This window comes from Schistocerca gregaria, chromosome 7 (genome assembly GCF_023897955.1).
Source record: "Schistocerca gregaria isolate iqSchGreg1 chromosome 7, iqSchGreg1.2, whole genome shotgun sequence".
Classification (NCBI taxonomy): domain Eukaryota; kingdom Metazoa; phylum Arthropoda; class Insecta; order Orthoptera; family Acrididae; genus Schistocerca; species Schistocerca gregaria.
Window position 1 is genome coordinate 402,500,189 of NC_064926.1, and position 17,179 is coordinate 402,517,367.

The 17,179-nt window shown below is 39.5% G+C and overlaps 1 protein-coding gene across 2 annotated transcripts in view; it reads left to right on the forward strand.

Annotated features, from left to right (window-relative positions):
- LOC126281429 (zinc finger protein 221-like) overlaps window positions 1-17,179 on the forward strand; it is a 152,158-nt gene that overhangs the window by 41,567 nt on the left and 93,412 nt on the right. The gene's annotated exons all lie outside the window — the stretch shown is intronic.

Here is a 17,179-nt window from a genome sequence, read left to right on the forward strand (position 1 = left end):
GAATTCGAAAGTAAAGTTCTATGTACTGACTTGGCAGAAAATCCTAAGAAATTTTGGTCTTATGTCAAAGCGGTAGGTGGATCAAAACAAAATGTCCAGACACTCTGTGACCAAAATGGTACTAAAACAGAGGATGACAGACTAAAGGCCGAAATATTAAATGTTTTTTCCAAAGCTGTTTCACAGAGGAAGACTGCACTGTAGTTCCATCTCTAGGTTGTCGCACAGATGATAAAATGGCAGATAACGAAATAGACGACAGAGGGATAGAGAAACAATTATATTCGCTCAAAAGAGGAAAGGCTGCTGGACCTGATGGGATAACAGTTCGATTTTACAAAGAGTACGCGAAGGAACTTGCCCCCCTTCTTGCAGCGGTGTACCGTAGGTCTCTAGAAGAGCGTAGCGTTCCAAAGGATTGGAAAAGGGCACAGGTCATCCCCATTTTCAAGAAGGGACGTCGAACAGATGTGCAGAACTATAGACCTATATCTCTAACGTCGATCAGTTGTAGAATTTTGGAACACGTATTATGTTCGAGCATCATGACTTTTCTGGAGACTAGAAATCTACTTTGTAGGAATCAGCATAGATTTCAAAAAAGACGGTCCTGTGAAACCCAGCTCGCGCTATTCGTCCACGAGACTCAGAGGGCCATAGACACGGGTTCACAGGTAGATGCCGTGTTTCTTGACTTCCGCAAGGTGTTCAATACAGTTCCCCACAGTCATTTAATGAACAAAGTAAGAGCATATGGGCTATCAGACCAATTGTGTGATTGGATTGAAGAGTTCCTAGATAACACAACGCAACATGTCATTCTCAATGGAGAGAAGTCTTCCGAAGTAAGAATGATTTCAGGTGTGCCGCAGGAGAGTGTCGTAGGACCGTTGCTATTCACAATATACATAAATGACTTTGTGGATGACATCGGAAGTTCCCCGAGGCTTTTTGTGGATGATGCTGTGGTATATCGAGAGGTTGTAACAGTGGAAAATTGTACTGAAATGCAGGAGGATGTGCAGCGAATTGACACATGTTGCAGGGAATGGCAATTGAATCTCAATGTAGACAAGTGTTATGTGCTGCGAATACGTAGAAAGATAGATCTATTATCATTTAGCTACAAAATAGCAGGTCAGCAACTGGAAGCAGTTAATTCCATAAATTATCTGGGATTACGCATTAGGAGTGATTTAAAATGGAATGATCATATAAAGTTGATCGTTGGTAAAGCAGATGCCAGACTGAGATTCATTGGAAGAATCCTAAGGAAATACAATCCGAAAACAAAGGAAGTAGGTTACAGTACGCTTGTTCGCCCACTGCTTGAATACTGCTCACCAGTGGGGGATCTGTACCAGATAGGGTTGATAGAAGAGATAGAGAAGATCCAACGGAGAGCAGCGCGCTTTGTTACAGGATCATTTAGCAGTCGCTAAAGCATTATAGAGATGATAGATAAACTCCAGTAGAAGACTCTACAGGAGAGACGCTCAGTAGCTGGGTACGGGCTTTTGTTGACGTTTCGAGAACACACCTTCACCGAAGAGTCAAGCAGTATATTGCTCCCTCCTACGTACATCTTGTGAAGAGACCACGAGGATAAAATCAGAGAGATTAGAGCCCACACAGAAGCATACCGACTGTCCTTCTTTCCACGAACAATACGAGACTGGAATAGAAGGGAGAACCGTTAGAGGTACTCAAGATACCCTCCGCCATACACCGTCAGGTGGCTTGCGAGTATGGATGTGGATGTAGATGTAGATGTAGATGTAGATCTCTTGTCACTGCAGCCCACATTGCTCCATCTGGATTGTTTGAAGCTTATACTCATTGCTTCTTGTTGTTTCTGTCATCAGTGGTAGGTTTGGTTTCATACAGCTCTCCATAGCCATCAGTTGCTATGAATTCCTTTCCTTTCAGTGTAACTGCTGCAATATGCATAATCAACATAGTGCCCTACTTACTCATTTCTATTATCTGTTTCATAATGATTGATATGTAATATTGAGCTCTACTACTGAACACATAGCTTGAAGATTACCATAGGTGTGCTGCATTTCAACAGAACTGCGGAAATGTCTATTTTCATTTAGTACGTGAATACTAAATTTTACTTGGGGTCAAGTCACCAGATGCTGAAGTATTTGCAAGAAAACATATTTTTTAAAGCATTTCTTATGAGTATCAAATCTGAAGAGTCACAGATGCCAAGCTGTACTTTCACACTCTCCTTTGCACAGTTTAAAGATACAAAAATTAGCCCCCCCCCCCCAATTAATTTCATCTTAATGCTGATAAATGCAAATACTGGGATTGAGATTAATATCACAGCTGTTTTGATGGAGAAAAAAACCTGTAAAGTGTGAAAAGTTTGAACTTGTGTTGTTTTTATTATTAGCAATGATTAATCTTGAGCTAGAGTTGGTGGCCAATAAATACCTTTAGGAGGCGAAACACATGTACTGCTTCTGGTAGACCCACATAAACGTAACAGCGAGACACTTCCTAGCTTTCGTATCTGATAGCCCTTCCTTGCAGAGGAGTCTGGGGTAAGTTGGGGAAGGTTAAAAGGAAGAAAAGATCACTTGGACCCAAATTCATCACTCCCGTTGCATTAACAAGACCAGTCACAGAACCTGTTGGCAGTAGATTGTCTGAACTCGGCGAGGTTGCTTGTTGAGACCCACTCATCCCTTGTATCTCGCTGTAAGTACCTGAAATGCACTAACCTGCATCTTTCATATAATGACGTCCCCTCTGCATAATGAAAGTACTGGTCGTGGATTTGCAGATTGAGGATCAGGATGACTAGCTGTAATGGTGTAGAATGATGTGAAGTCTGACAGTGGTAAAAAGTAAAATAAAGTCATATGGCCTGAATGGCTGGGAGACTCTGAAGGACAGGTTCAGCTGGTGAAGTGGAAAGATTTTCCCTATCCTTCATGCCCACAGGCACTTTTCCTTCGTGAGGTGTGATTGTCTACTGAGTACATCTGGCAAGTGTGGGCACCAGTTACCTGTTATAAATCTTGCTTTTAGAAATTGTTCTGGTGGTCCAGTGACTCAGTCGCCTCGCCGTGTATGTACGTGCTTTTCTTCTGGCAAGTGACTGTACTGGGTGCGTGTGTAGTGTAATGTCATGTTTGTTTTGGAGATTATAAGAGGAAGGGAGAGGGTGAAAACCAGTGCCAGAACATAGCCTCCTATTCTCAGAAGACCACCAAAGGGGCTACCGAGCTTAATGTCCCCTTATGATGGATGGATCACCATCAATAGTGTCACATGCCCTTACTTCATGCGACAGTGTGGAGAGGTTTGGAATTGGATCCAGGACATTTGGCACAAAGACTGGCGATAATGGACTCCATGCCACCACCCTTCCTGACCCCTATACGGTAAAGACATAGGGGAAAATGTTAATACTGCGTGGCACACCTGGATAGTCACCCACGCCCGTCAGTGCTTTGTTTCAGTGATCTGACAGGAACTGGTGTCTCCACCTTGACACGGCCATTGCAAGTTAGTGGTCAAATAATAGCATGCATGTTTTTTGAAGGTATGCAATTTTTAATTCTAGTAGTTTCCTTTGTGGTGGTTTACAAGACATCACATATGGTGAAACAGAAGGTTTTTTCTTAGTGGTGCTCTTCAGCTGCTGTCTGCACTTGGTTTTCACCATGTTGAATCTGCCAGTTACATGTTATAAATCTTGCTGATGAACAGTCACCTTTTAGAAATTGTTATGGTAGTGCAGCTGCTCAGTCCCATCTCCGTGTATGAACTTGCTTTTCTTCTATACTTCGCTCCTTGTTGGGTGATGATGAAATGTTAGATTAGGACTATACCTCTAGCTACTAAGAGAACTTTGAACTGTCATTTGCACATATCTGTATTTAAACAGGATTGCCACAAGTTCTGGAAATCAGAGAATATCAGAGAATTTCAAATGTGTCAGGGAAATGTCAGGCAGATTAAAAAAGAAAAAAGAAAAATACTGGAAAAATTTCGTTTTTGTCCCAGTAGATGAAATGGTTTGTTTACAGAGGTGTCATGCACCGTCGCTGGCTGGGAACAGCTGAGAATGTACGCTGCTTCCCTTCTTCCTAGTTTTCTCCCCTTCCTACCATTCCTCTCAGCTTGCTGTCAGTGCTGCTACCGCTTTTTGCTGCTAGCCTGGAAGCTGCCAACAAGAGGCAGGAAGGCATGAGAAGTGGTTTGTTTGGATCTGAGTCTCAAAGATTGTTGACGCAGTGGCTGGAGACGGTGGTCATGGGTGCATGAGTTGTGTGTAAGTGATTGTGTGAATGTGTCTGTGCTGTCATTTTCTGGCAGAGGCTATGGCTGAAAGTTTAGTTGTGAAAATGTGTTTGTCTTTTCTACGGGCCTGTCTGTGGCTCATCGATCATCTTGAAGTTGGGTTGCTACCTATCCTCATTAGTTCTGATTGACAGAGTATTTGCACAGTTATCTGTTCCATGGATTGATCACTGTGGTCTCACTTCATCAACATGGTGCGACATGTGAATAGCTGGCCACATGAGTGGATTTCCACGACGGCCCAAAAATGTAGGCCATTTCTGCTGGTATCTCTTAACATATCGGACCTGCCGATTTGAAGCCCATCGTTTCCCTCTATTGTGCAGGCCCTGATCATTGGATACAGCCTCAGTGATCTGCCTGCAGGCCAATCTGTTTGGGTGTGCCATGACATGGTGGATTTTCTTGGTTTATCCATGGACCCAGGACTGAGGTGCTCTTCGGCAGGCCCAAGGCTATGGGCGATGAATTTCAGGAATTGCAGCTGTCTCACCCCAAGTACATTGTTCAGTGCAGCATTTTACAGACATTTTATTTATTGCTGTATATTGTGGCTCTTCAAAAGTAGTTTACATAGACCCTACTAGAAAGTATGGACGATAAGAAGAAGAAAATTTTGACAGTTGCTGTGTACTGATATATTTCTGTACTTGTAAGACCAAACAATGGAAAACCCAGGATAGAATATTAAAATATTATGAAAAGGAAAGTTGCTGTTGCTACACACCATATAGTGGGGATGCTGTCGCAGATAGGTAAAAAAGAGAGAGAGAGAGAGAGAGAGAGAGAGAAGCCTTTACAGTTAAAGCTTTCGGCTGTTAAGGCCTTTGTCAACAATAGAAGACACACACACACACACACACACACACACACACACACAGAACTCGTACGCACTACTGCAGTCTCAGGCAACCAACTTGTTTCATTCGCCTGAGACTGCAGTAGTGTGTGCGAGTTGCATTTGTGTGTGTGTGTGTGTGTGTGTGTGTGTGTGTGTGTGTGTGCGAGAGATCATCATCTATTGTTGACAAAGGCCTTAATGGCCGAAAGCTTTAATTGTAATAGTCTTTACGTTGTATCTATCTGTGACGCAACATCTTCACTATATGGTGAGTAGCAACTTTCCTTTTCATAATATTGTACTTGTAAAAAATAGAGATAACACAGTGGGTAATAATCGACTATAACGAACATAGTAGAACCAGCATTTTATTGGTGGTCACTTACAGTGCTGGTTTACACAACTCTTCCCTGGGTTATATACTTCTTTTAAGAGGCCTACTTTTTTCTGAGGTTATTTCTGAAATCAGTGAAGGTATTTTAAATCTGTTGTTCAACTCTGAGGAAATGTGTATTTTTGTCATGAGATGTGTTTCATTTTATTGAAATAAAATAACAACAGTGGCCTTAATAAAACATATATATCATTTGGTTTGCTTTCCCCATCTAAAAACAGTTCATTACAAAAGATGTTGATGTTAATGCTTAAGAATTTTGCTCACACTGGAAGGAATACAGAAGTCCTTAGATTTTTTGTCAGCTTACTTCTTTAGTTACCCTTGAGGCCTCAAAATCTGTCAGGGAAAAATGCTAAAACTTAATCTGGAAATCAGGGGAATATCAGGGAATTTGACTTGGGGAAACTAGTGGCAACCTTTTTAAAGTACTCACTTCTCACCCTGACATATTTCAGTAATTATAACTTAAAGTAATTTAATTAGACATTGAACATTAACACCTACTGATACAGAATGCCTGACGCCTATGCCATCAGAGTTTAGCATAAAAGTTATTCATTTGTTTTTGTCTCCCCGTTTACATTGTCAGCAGTACTCTTACTCTATTCAGTCTGTGATACTGCCAGCTTGGAGTGCCGAAGCATACTTACAGCCTTGTATAGCAAGTGATCGTCGCACAACACATGACAGCTTGCCACTACACTTGTCACGGGGCGTGCACCTTCTATACAAACATGATTGGGGCACACAGTACCTGCTACTTTCATATATACTATTTAACAAATTTCCATTATCATGATCATCTTTAGCTGGTACGAATATTGATAGTGGACCAGGGTATTTGATAAAACGCACTGTTACACTACATATCCCCATGCTCAAGAGTAAGATGTGCATAATTGTTTGTTCATATGCATCAAAATTTTCATTTTCTCAACAGGTATATCATTAGTGACTATACTCCAGCTCACATTTAACAATATTTGTGAACCTCCTTCGTTCAATATAACTATCATGTATCATATTTAAACATTATACTATGTCACGACTCTTTTTACAAAGGGCGTAACTTCTCTCTGTAGGTGGGTATTGTTTGTTTCCTTGGTCTGTTATCTCAATAAAGAGACTGATTTGCTTTAAGTTACGTGAGACTTTAACTCTTTTTATGAAACAGTTCCGTAATACATAGCTGGCTGCTGTGGCTGAGCGGTTCTAGGCGCTTCAGTCCGGAACCGCGCTGCTGCTATGGTCGCAAGTTTGAATCCTGCTTTTGGCATAGATGTGTGTGTTGTCCTTTGGTTGGTTAGTTTTAAGTATTCACAAGTCTAAGGGACTGATGATGACCTTAGATGTTAAGTCCCATAGTGCTTAGAGCCATTTGAACCTTATACATAAATATACCTAACCCACTCCATAGACCAGTCTCTCTCATGAATCTGTCTATCCGTCTCCCATTTCTATTTTTCCTGATGTGAGTAAACTTTATAATATAAACGAATCACACAGCATTTATCAACTTATTTTCTATTTATCTCCTCACCTCAGTTTGAAGAGGTTTCTTGACTTAATACTTGACTGTACCCAGATGTCAACCTGTGTTGCTCCTCAGCTTATATCATATTTTTCTTTTTACTCTAGTTCCTTCCAGTTATTAAAGCGAATCCACATACTTATAATATTTTATAGACTAATACCCAGGCCTAACCATTTACTCAGTCACACTTTATACATTTAATTAACTCTTTATTAACAATATTAGTAATTAGTATATGTGAGATAATACTATTTTGTGCTTTTAACCAATCAGTATTCTTGAAAAATTTTATATGAGAACTTATTTTATACCAGTTTGCTAATATATGTATTCTTTCATACATATAATATATTGTCATGCATCGGTAATATCCAGTTTTCCTAGTTACGAATTTTATTTTCCCTTGCTGTACTCTGTTTTGAAGAAATCAAGTTTTCTTTTATTACGTCAGTGCTTCTGCTGTTCGAACAAATAGCGCTTCATTCATCATTCATGTGTGTTTAGCATCTCACTTTCGATGCAACTGTTGCATTGCACCTGGCTGTCACCCCAGAGAATGTCTGACATGCCTAAACATCACCACACTTGAATGTTTGTCATATTGTCATGGCCTTATGTCTCATGTTTGCAGATCAGTCTCGGCAGTCCTGTGAAAACAGCTCAAAACTTAACAGAAATGAGAATGGTTGCAATTGGGGATTATTGCTTGTGGAAAGAGGAAAAGATATAATAATACCACCTAAAGGAGAAAAAGGGAAGGAAGCTAGGAATGGATTTGTGGAACTTTAAGAATAAAACAAGATAGATCCCAAAGACAGATTCTTATCTCATCCTCCACTCCAAAACAACCCTGCCTTGTTTTTTGTTGTTGTTGTTGTTGTTCTGGATTGTTGTTATGGTCATCAGTCCAGAGACTGGTTGGATGCAGCTCTCCATGCTACTCTATCCTGTGCAAGCTTCTTCATCTCCCAGTACCTACTGCAACCTACATCCTTCTGAATCTGCTTAGTGTATTCATCGCTTGGTCTCCCTCTACGATTTTTACCCTCCAAGCTGCCCTCCAATGCTAAATTTGTGATCCCCTGATGCCTCAGAACATGTCCTACGAACCGATCCCTTCTTCAAGTCAAGTTGTGCCACAAACTTCTCTTCTCCCCAATTCTATTCAATACCTCCTCATTAGTTATGTGATCTACCCACCTAATCTTCAGCATTCTTCTGTAGCACCAGATTTCAAAAGCTTCTATTCTCCTCTTGTCCAAACTATTTATCGTCCATGTTTCACTTCCATACATAGCAACACTCCATACAAATACTTTCAGAAACGACTGCGTGACACTTCAATCAATACTCGATGTTCACAAACTTCTCTTCTTCAGAAACTCTTTCCTTGCCATTGCCAGTCTACACTTTGTATCCTCTCTACTTTGACCATCATCAGTTATTTTGCTCCCCAAATAGCAAAACTCCTTTACTACTTTAAGTGTCTCGTATCCTAATCTAATTCCCTCAGCATCACCCGACTTAATTCGACTACATTCCATTATCCTAATTTGGCTGTCCATTCCATTCAACTGCTCTTCCAGGTCCTTTGCTGTCTCTGACCGACTTACAATGTCATCGGCGAACCTTAAAATTTTTATTTCTTCTCCATGGATTTTAATACCTACTCCGAATTTTTCTTTTGTTTCCTTTACTGCTTGCTCAATATACAGATTGAACAACATCGGGGAGAGGCTACAACCCTGTCTCACACTTTTCCCAACCACCGCTTCATTCCCCTCGACTCTTATAACTGCCATCTGCTTTCTGTGCAAATTGTAAATAGCCTTTTGGTCCCTGTATTTTACCCCTGCCACCTTCAGAATTTGAAAGAGAGTATTCCAATCAACATTGTCAAATGCTTTCTCTAAGTCTACAAATTCTTGAAACGTAGGTTTACCTTTCCTTAATCTATCTTCTAAGCTAAGTCGTAGGGTCAGTATTGCCCCACATGTTCCAACATTTCTACAGGATCCAAACTGATCATCCCACAGAGGTCAGCTTCTACTAGTTTTTCCATTCATCTCTAAAGAATTCGCATTAGTGTTTACATCTGTTAGTTATTAAACTGATAGTTTGATAATTTTCGCACCTGTCAACACATGCTTTCTTTGGGATTTGAAATATTATATTCTTTTTGAAGTCTGAGGGTATTTCGCCTACATCTTGCTCACCAGATAGCAGAGATTTTTCAGGGCTGGCTCTCCCAAGGCTGTCAGTAGCTCTAATGGAACTACTCCCAGGGCCTTGTTTCGACTTAGATCTTTCATTGCTCTGTCAAACTCTTCATGCAGTATCATATCTCCCATTTCATCTTCATCTACATTCTCTTCCATTTCCATAATATTGTCCACAAGTACATCGCCCTTGTATAGACCCTCTATATACTCCTTCCACCTTCCTGTTTTCACTTCTTTGCTTAGAACTGGGTTTCCATCTGAACTGTTGATATTCATACAAGTGGTTCTCTTTTCTCCAAAGGTCTCTTTAATTTTCCTGTAGGCAGTTTATTATGTGATCCGAAAAGCCAGAGGATGAGGAGTCTTAAAATGCCCTACTGTATGACACTTTTTGGCTTCACCATACAGACCCCGAAAATTGTATGTTTGGAGAGATTGATCTAACTATACATGTTAAAAATAGTTCGTAATTCGTGAATTGTAAACAATTATTGTCACAAGTCCTTCTACTGTCCTCATTATTACACCATACTGTTACATTTTCTTTCAAGGTGTGATCTCTATCTGGTATTTTGTAATATTTTATGTATATTTAATTATATGGAAACAAGTTGACAAATTATTTGCATCTCTATAGTTGCATAGAGATGTTGTTGCTGTTCCCAGAATGAGATTTCACTCTGCAGCAGAGTGTGCACTGATATGAAACTTCCTGGCAGATTAAAACTGTGTGCCAGACTGAGACTCGAACTCGGGACTTTCGCCTTTTGCAGGCAAGTGCTCTACCATCTGAGCTACCCAAGCATGACTCACGCTCCATCCTCACAGCTTTACTTCTGCCAGTATCTTGTCTCCTACCTTCCAAACTTTACAGAAGCTCTCCTGCGAACCGTGCAGAACTAGCACTCCTGAAAGAAAGGATACTGCGGAGACATGGCTTCTGTAAAGTTTGGGAGGTAGGAGATGTGATACTGACAGAAGTAAAGCTGTGAGGACGGGGCGTGAGTTGCGCTTGGGTAGCTCAGATGGTAGAGCACTTGCCCGCGAAAGGCAAAGGTCCCGAGTTCGAGTCTCGGTCCGGCACACAGTTTTAATCTGCCAGGAAGTTTTGTTGTTGCAATTGCTCAGTGCAAATATTATTACAAAATAAACTCATTTAACATTCGATCAAATGCTATTGACTGTGCTACATGGCTTGTTTAATAGATCTAATAATAAAGGTAACCTTTTATTGGATTCACAGTATTACTCTACTTCTAATAAAGTAACGGTTTATAAGTCTTTAGCACATCAACATTGTATAGTCCTTTTTCGTGACCGTTATTTGAATTGATCAAGTGAACAGATTTTGGATGAGATATGCTACTCTTTTGCAGAACAGGATAACAAAATAACAGAATTATAAAGTAAAGTTAATGTGTTATGGTAAATCTACCCCCAGAGGTACATAGTGTAATTTGTCAAGAGCTTAAGGAATATTTCAAAGAAGTGAATCAAAATCATAAATCTGTACACAATGAGATTTCAAACACATATAAGAGAGCAGAATCATTAGAGCAAGATAGGATATTGAGCCCAGAATCTACCTTAACTAGTTTGGAAGAGAAATTGCAAGCGTTCATTGAACAGAAAGTACAGGACACCATTGAATCAAGCACTAGCAAGAGCAGTTCTGTGGATAATACTGTAAACAATCAACATAAATTTCAAAATTTATGGGATATGTTAGGAGAAACTAAAAAAACACTATAGAGCAGACAAACTGCTACTAATATTTACTTGTATTTTCAACCGTCTCCATTAGTATTTTATTTTTGTCCATTAATTTCACAAATAATAATGTTATATCAACTTTCTCTGCTTCTGCGGTCATCTTACAGGTTAACACTGGCATAAACTTACACACTGTAGTTAACAATAGATTCAACCCTCAATATAATGTCACTATGTCCAGTTGGTTACATGCAACAGTTAAGATTTGACATCTGTTTGATTGTAGGTGACTGCTAATGAAATCATCGTTGAACTAGGAACAGTGCTTCGCATAGTCTCGGAGTCAGTGGCTGCAAGATGAGAGCCGATATGTTGTCGACTGGGTGCAGTCGTGTTAGTTATCTTCCTTGCCAACCCTGCCATAATCTCTTAACGCCTTGCAATCTCCGCCAGTCTCGCTTTATACTTTCAGTGCAAGCACGTCATCATATTATGTTGCTGGGTGTTTGGTATTCCAGCAGTAAATAATTCCTTCTTCATGAAAATTGTTCATTCACAAGTTTGAGTAATGTTCTTCAACTCAGTCTGGATAGTACTGTCATAAAAACTTGAGACTGACTTATGCATTCAACTCATGAAGATCAGTTGTTGATTATTAGTTGTCAAGGGCAACAAATTAATGTTTCTTAATATCTTGTCGAAGTTCTTGAAGTTTTTTATTTTATTTTGTAGTGATCTTCCCATAATCACTGCTTAGTTTCACTGGTTGATCGCCACATACAGTAAAAAAAGGGGGGGGGGGCGGTTTCATAGTGGCGTACTTCAGCAGGGTGTGAAAGTAATGAAAAAGTTATGAAAAAAGTTATGAAAATGAACAAGTTGTTCATGAAAGTAATGAAAAGGTAATGAAATTGAGTGGGTGATCATGAATTTTGTTTTGACATCCTTGAGGAGCAGTTACAGATGGAGAAATTTGGAGGTGTGGCTTTGTTGATTTATATATGGTCTAAACACCTAGTGGAAATGACGTACAGTGCTGCTATCTCATGTGTTTCTGGAGGATTATTAGTTAGAACAATTGTTTCTTTAATTCTGCCCAATCCCACTTCTGTTTAAATCTCTTTAATCTTTTTGGAAAGAGGTTTTCTTGGAGGTTTGTGATAGTTAATATAAAACTATTGTAATTTTAATTTTGACCTTAGTGCCAGTGGAATTTCATGTGTAACACTCATGAAAGTGGAAAGAGAGATTCTGTTTTGGTTCACTCACTAGTTTCAAGGCAGCAAAACAATTTGTCTTTTGCTGCAGTAAAACAGTGTCAGCACAGCCACAAGTTTCTGCTGAACAGAATTTGAACGGCTGTAACCAATTACTATCACTTGCTCAATCTACAACCTCTAGAGCTTCAGTTGAAAAGAGTTCCAAAACAAACTTATTTAAACACTTTTTAGTTACTGAAGAGATAGTAAAAGCTGAAAGCATATGGTCTATGAATAAAGTCATGTCTCATTCATCAGTAAGAAGTTCTGGAAACACAACAGACGTATCCCAAATTATGTATCCTGTCAGCATAATTGAAAATATATGGCACTTAACTCACTTCATATAGTGATTGGAGCTTTGAAAACTGTTCATAATAAAAGTGATTGGAATGTTTGTGTATTTCTTAGGTGATCTGGTACTCTATGAAGGATTTTCCTTCAAGGAGGGCAGCGCTTCTCAAATATCACTGTGTTTTCCAAGTTTCCTCTCAAATCCTTGTTCTATAAGATGGACTAGAAATATTGATGCTATGAAAATAGCTCTTGAACTTATTTCACATTTGAAGAAATATGTGCTGAAGTACATTAAAGACCAGCTGAAAGTAGAAACTTTGAAAAAAAATAAAAATTAGTAGAAGATAAATTTCTTTGTGCAAAACTCAAGTTTCTTATATCATTGTTGTTCAGTTTTATGTACATCCTTGCTTTTCAGTTCATAAAGAAAACTGTTAAGGAAATTGTGACAAATTCTAACAAATTGCTTCCTATTGATGTTACCAAAGCACATAGTCATAAAACAACTCCTGTTACCACTGCTGCTAGCAAGAACTACTTGGAAAAGAATATCCTTATTTTTAGAAATGAGTGCACAGGTATTTTGCAAAGTCTGTACCAAAAAATTGCTGAGAAGAATCAAACAACAGAAACTCCAGGTAGGAATGTCAATAATGGTTGCGTTTCATTGGCAGGACACTTAGAAGATGCAACAAGTCCACTAAAGAGACAGCTTACACTACACTCGTCCGTCCTCTGTTAGTATATTGCTGCGCGGTGTGGGATTTTTACCAGGTGGGATTGACGGAGGATGCAAAAAAGGGCAGCTCGTTTTGTATGATCACGTACTAGAGGAGAGAGTTTGGCAGATATTATATGCGAGTTGGGATGGAAGTCATTAAAGCAAAGATGTTTTTCATCGCGGCGAGATCTATTTACGAAATTTCAGTCATCAACTTTCTGTACCGAATGCGAAAATATTTTGTTGAGCCCAACTTACATAGGTAGGAATGATCATCAAAATAAAATAAGAGAAGTCAGAGCTCGAACAGAAAGGTTTAGGTGTTCGGGAGTGGAATGGTGGAGAGATAGTATGATTGTGGTTCGATGAACCCTCTGCCAAGCACTTAAATGTGAGTTGCAGAGTAATCATATAGATGTTGGAAAAGATAGATCTCTATCTTTTTCTACATTGTTAATCACTGAGAAGAATCCTTTGAAATTAAAGATAGTCAAAGGTGGATCATGTTTAGCATCTGAAGTGAAGCAGAGCTCCAGTTTGAGAAATTCTTGAGTGACAATTACAGTGGAGAAATATGTGTAAAATAAAAAATAAAAAAATAAAAATAAAAAAAACACCACCACCACATGACTCCATCAACAGATGACATAGTTAAGAGAGAATTCCTTAAATGTTGTGAGTATTCTGAGAAACAACTGAAACAGTTCAATCCTAAGGATGACCAGCTTGATAACTTCCTGAAGAATTTTCTGCAAAGTGCAGACCATGACTTCATTAAATTTGTGCAGAAGCTGTTATGCATGTGTCATGGAAATGCTGCAGTTGAAAGAGGCTTTTCTGTTAACACAGAAGTTTTAGTTGAAAACATAGGAGAAGACAGAATTGTTGGCAGAAAAAGAGAGATAGAATTGTTGGCAGAAAAAAGTGTTTACAATGCAGTACAATCATTAGGTGGCTTACTTAATATCTAGAAACAACTGAATGTAGACATAACAAAATCAGTGATACTAGTTGGGAAGAGTGCATCACTACAATGAGTAGAAGCCTTAAAACAGAAGACATCTGATGAAAATGAAGTGGCCAATCTTAAAAGAAGAACAGTTCAAGAAATACGAGCTCAAAAATAAAGAATGAATGACTATTGAGAAGGCGAAAGAAGAAGCTGAAGTTGTAGATGTTGAATTTCAATTTTAGCTAATGTAGCAACAAAAATAATCACTTTTTGGCAATGTAATGTAGTTGGATGGACAAAAAAATCTGGTCACCAAGTGGCGGTCACCAAGGAGAAAGCGCGCGCGCACACACACACACACACACACACACACACACACACACACACAAAATACTTTACTTATGCATGCTTTCAGACCCAGTGGCTCCTTCTTCCAGAAGAAGGGTTGAAGGAGTAGGAATAGGGGTGAAGGGAAAGGTACTGAAGAGCTTTGGGAAAAGGAATAAAAGGTGTAGTTTAGAAAAGTTACACACAACCCCGGGTCAGAGGAGACTTACCGGCCGGGATGAGAAGGAAAGACTGATTATTGGGGACTGCACCCAATTAGATTTGAAAACCTGAGAGCTTAAAGGTGGAAGGCAGGGTAATATGCAAGACAGAGATTACCACTAAAACGCCGCGTACAAAAAGCTAAGTGCACTGTATGTAACAGAGCTGAAAGGGGAACAGCAAAAAATAGGCAGTTATGAAAATGAAAGATCCAGAAAACTAAAATGGATGGAATAAAGGAGTAGTTACTGTGAAGAAATGCTGAGACAATATATATTAATGTCAGGTGGGTGGCAAGAACCAAGGACATTTTGTAGCACTAGTTACCTCCTGTGGAGGAAGAATCCAGTTGGTGCACGTGGTGAAACAAGCACCGAGGTCATGACTGTCATGTTTTAGAGTATGCTCTGCGACAGTATAGTCTGTGTTGCCAGTATACACCCTCTACCTGTCCCCGTTCACCCTAACTGATAATTAATTTGGTGGTAATCATGCTGATATAAAAGGCCAAAAAGTGTTTACATAACAGCTAGTATATGACATGTGTCGTTTCACTGGTGGCTCTCCCTTTGATAATGTATGTTTTCTCGTTAAAGGGCTAGTGTATGTGGTGGTAGGAGGGCGCATAGAGCAAGTCTTGCAGCAGGGATGGTCACAGGGGCAGGAGCCGTATGCTAGGGAGATGGGTGTAGGAGGAGCATAGGGTCTTCCAAGAGTACTGTAGAGATTGGGAGGGCAATGAAAAGCTATTTTAGGTGTGACGAGCAAAATCTCAGACATTCAGGGCATGATTTTTATGGAGTCATGGCCTTGCTGAAGTAGCTTATTGATACATTCAAGACCAAGATGATACTGAATGACAAATGGAATGCTCCAAAGATGTTTTCTGGAGTGATTAGCTGTACAGCATTGGATGTGATGGCCCAGGAAATCTGCTTTTGAACTAGGCTTGTGTAGTAATTATGTCCAGTGAAGGCTGAGGTGAGAATGATGGTGAACTGCTCTAAGGAGTCTGAATCTAAACAAACACATTTGCCTCAAATGCCAAGGCTGTATGCAAGAGAACATTTGACATGGAAAGGATGGCAACTGTCAAAATGCAAGTACTGTTGTTTGTTAGTGGGTTTAATGTGGACACAAGTGTATGGCTGACTTTCGACGAGGGTGACGTCAACATCAATGAATGTGGAAGAGGAGGGGGGACAAGGTACTGTTGTATTGGATGGAATTGAGGAAGGTGCAGAGCTCATGTATTATTCCTTGGATGAAAGGGGGGACAAGGTACTGTTGTATTGGATGGAATTGAGGAAGGTGCAGAGCTCATATATTATTCCTTGGATGAATGTTATCATGATTCATAAACCTATGAAATGAAGTAAAGTTAGTTGTTACTTGTTAGACACTAATGATTATAAGGGTTAGGAGGTAGGAAATGGGATTGGTGCTGGGGTAGATGTCGAGGGTCAGTTGCTCATGTTTTTTCAGTCATCTCCCTCTTCTTCCATTCTCCCATGTCTTTCTGCTCCCTACTTGCTCCCACTATGTGCAACACACTTCCATTCTTTAAATGTCACTGTGTGTACTCTAGTCCCCTCTCTTTGCCCGTCCCTCCATTGCCGGTGCTATCTTTTCCTATTTGAACTGCAATCAGTAGGTTAAAATGAAATACCAAATTATTCGGTTACTACATCTGTTTTGCAAATCACAGACCTATGTAATATACAGCTTCTCATGAACAAATCAATGTCACTGTCTACACATCTTCTGTAGCAGAACATGGAGCATTCCAGTACGTGCTTCTACACTGCTCTTTTCTCATTAGCTCTTGTATGCACTAATCTAGTCTGCCAGAGATTTGTCACACAAAATATTCCAATCTAATTTAGTTTAGATTTTTTTGAAAATGGTATGATTGACAGCTTGCACTTTGCTTGTAGCTTATGAGTGGACAAAAGCTAGCTCATTTTATGTACACTAAACTGGGGTTTTTTGGTTACTAAACTATTGCAGTAGATCCGCTATAGATGATGAGAGGGACAGAGTTTGCTGTAGCAGCAAAGCATTGCTTTTTGTGAGCAATAGCAGCAGCAGCAACAACAATAATAATAATAATGTAATTTCTTACTTTTGATATGTTTTAAGTTTCAGTTGTCTGTGTGACATGGTTAGCTAATATTTTGATGTATAAAGTTAATATTTTAGTGGAGTTAATGGTTACTATTGAGAGAAGGAGCTCAGTGATTAAGGCACAAGTATTTGAGAGGAGCAGGATTCAAATATCCAGCCTGTCATCCTAAGCTAGAGCTTCAGAACTTTACCTAAATCAGGTGAGATGTCCGCTGACTGGATTCCTTTCATAAGTCTGCAA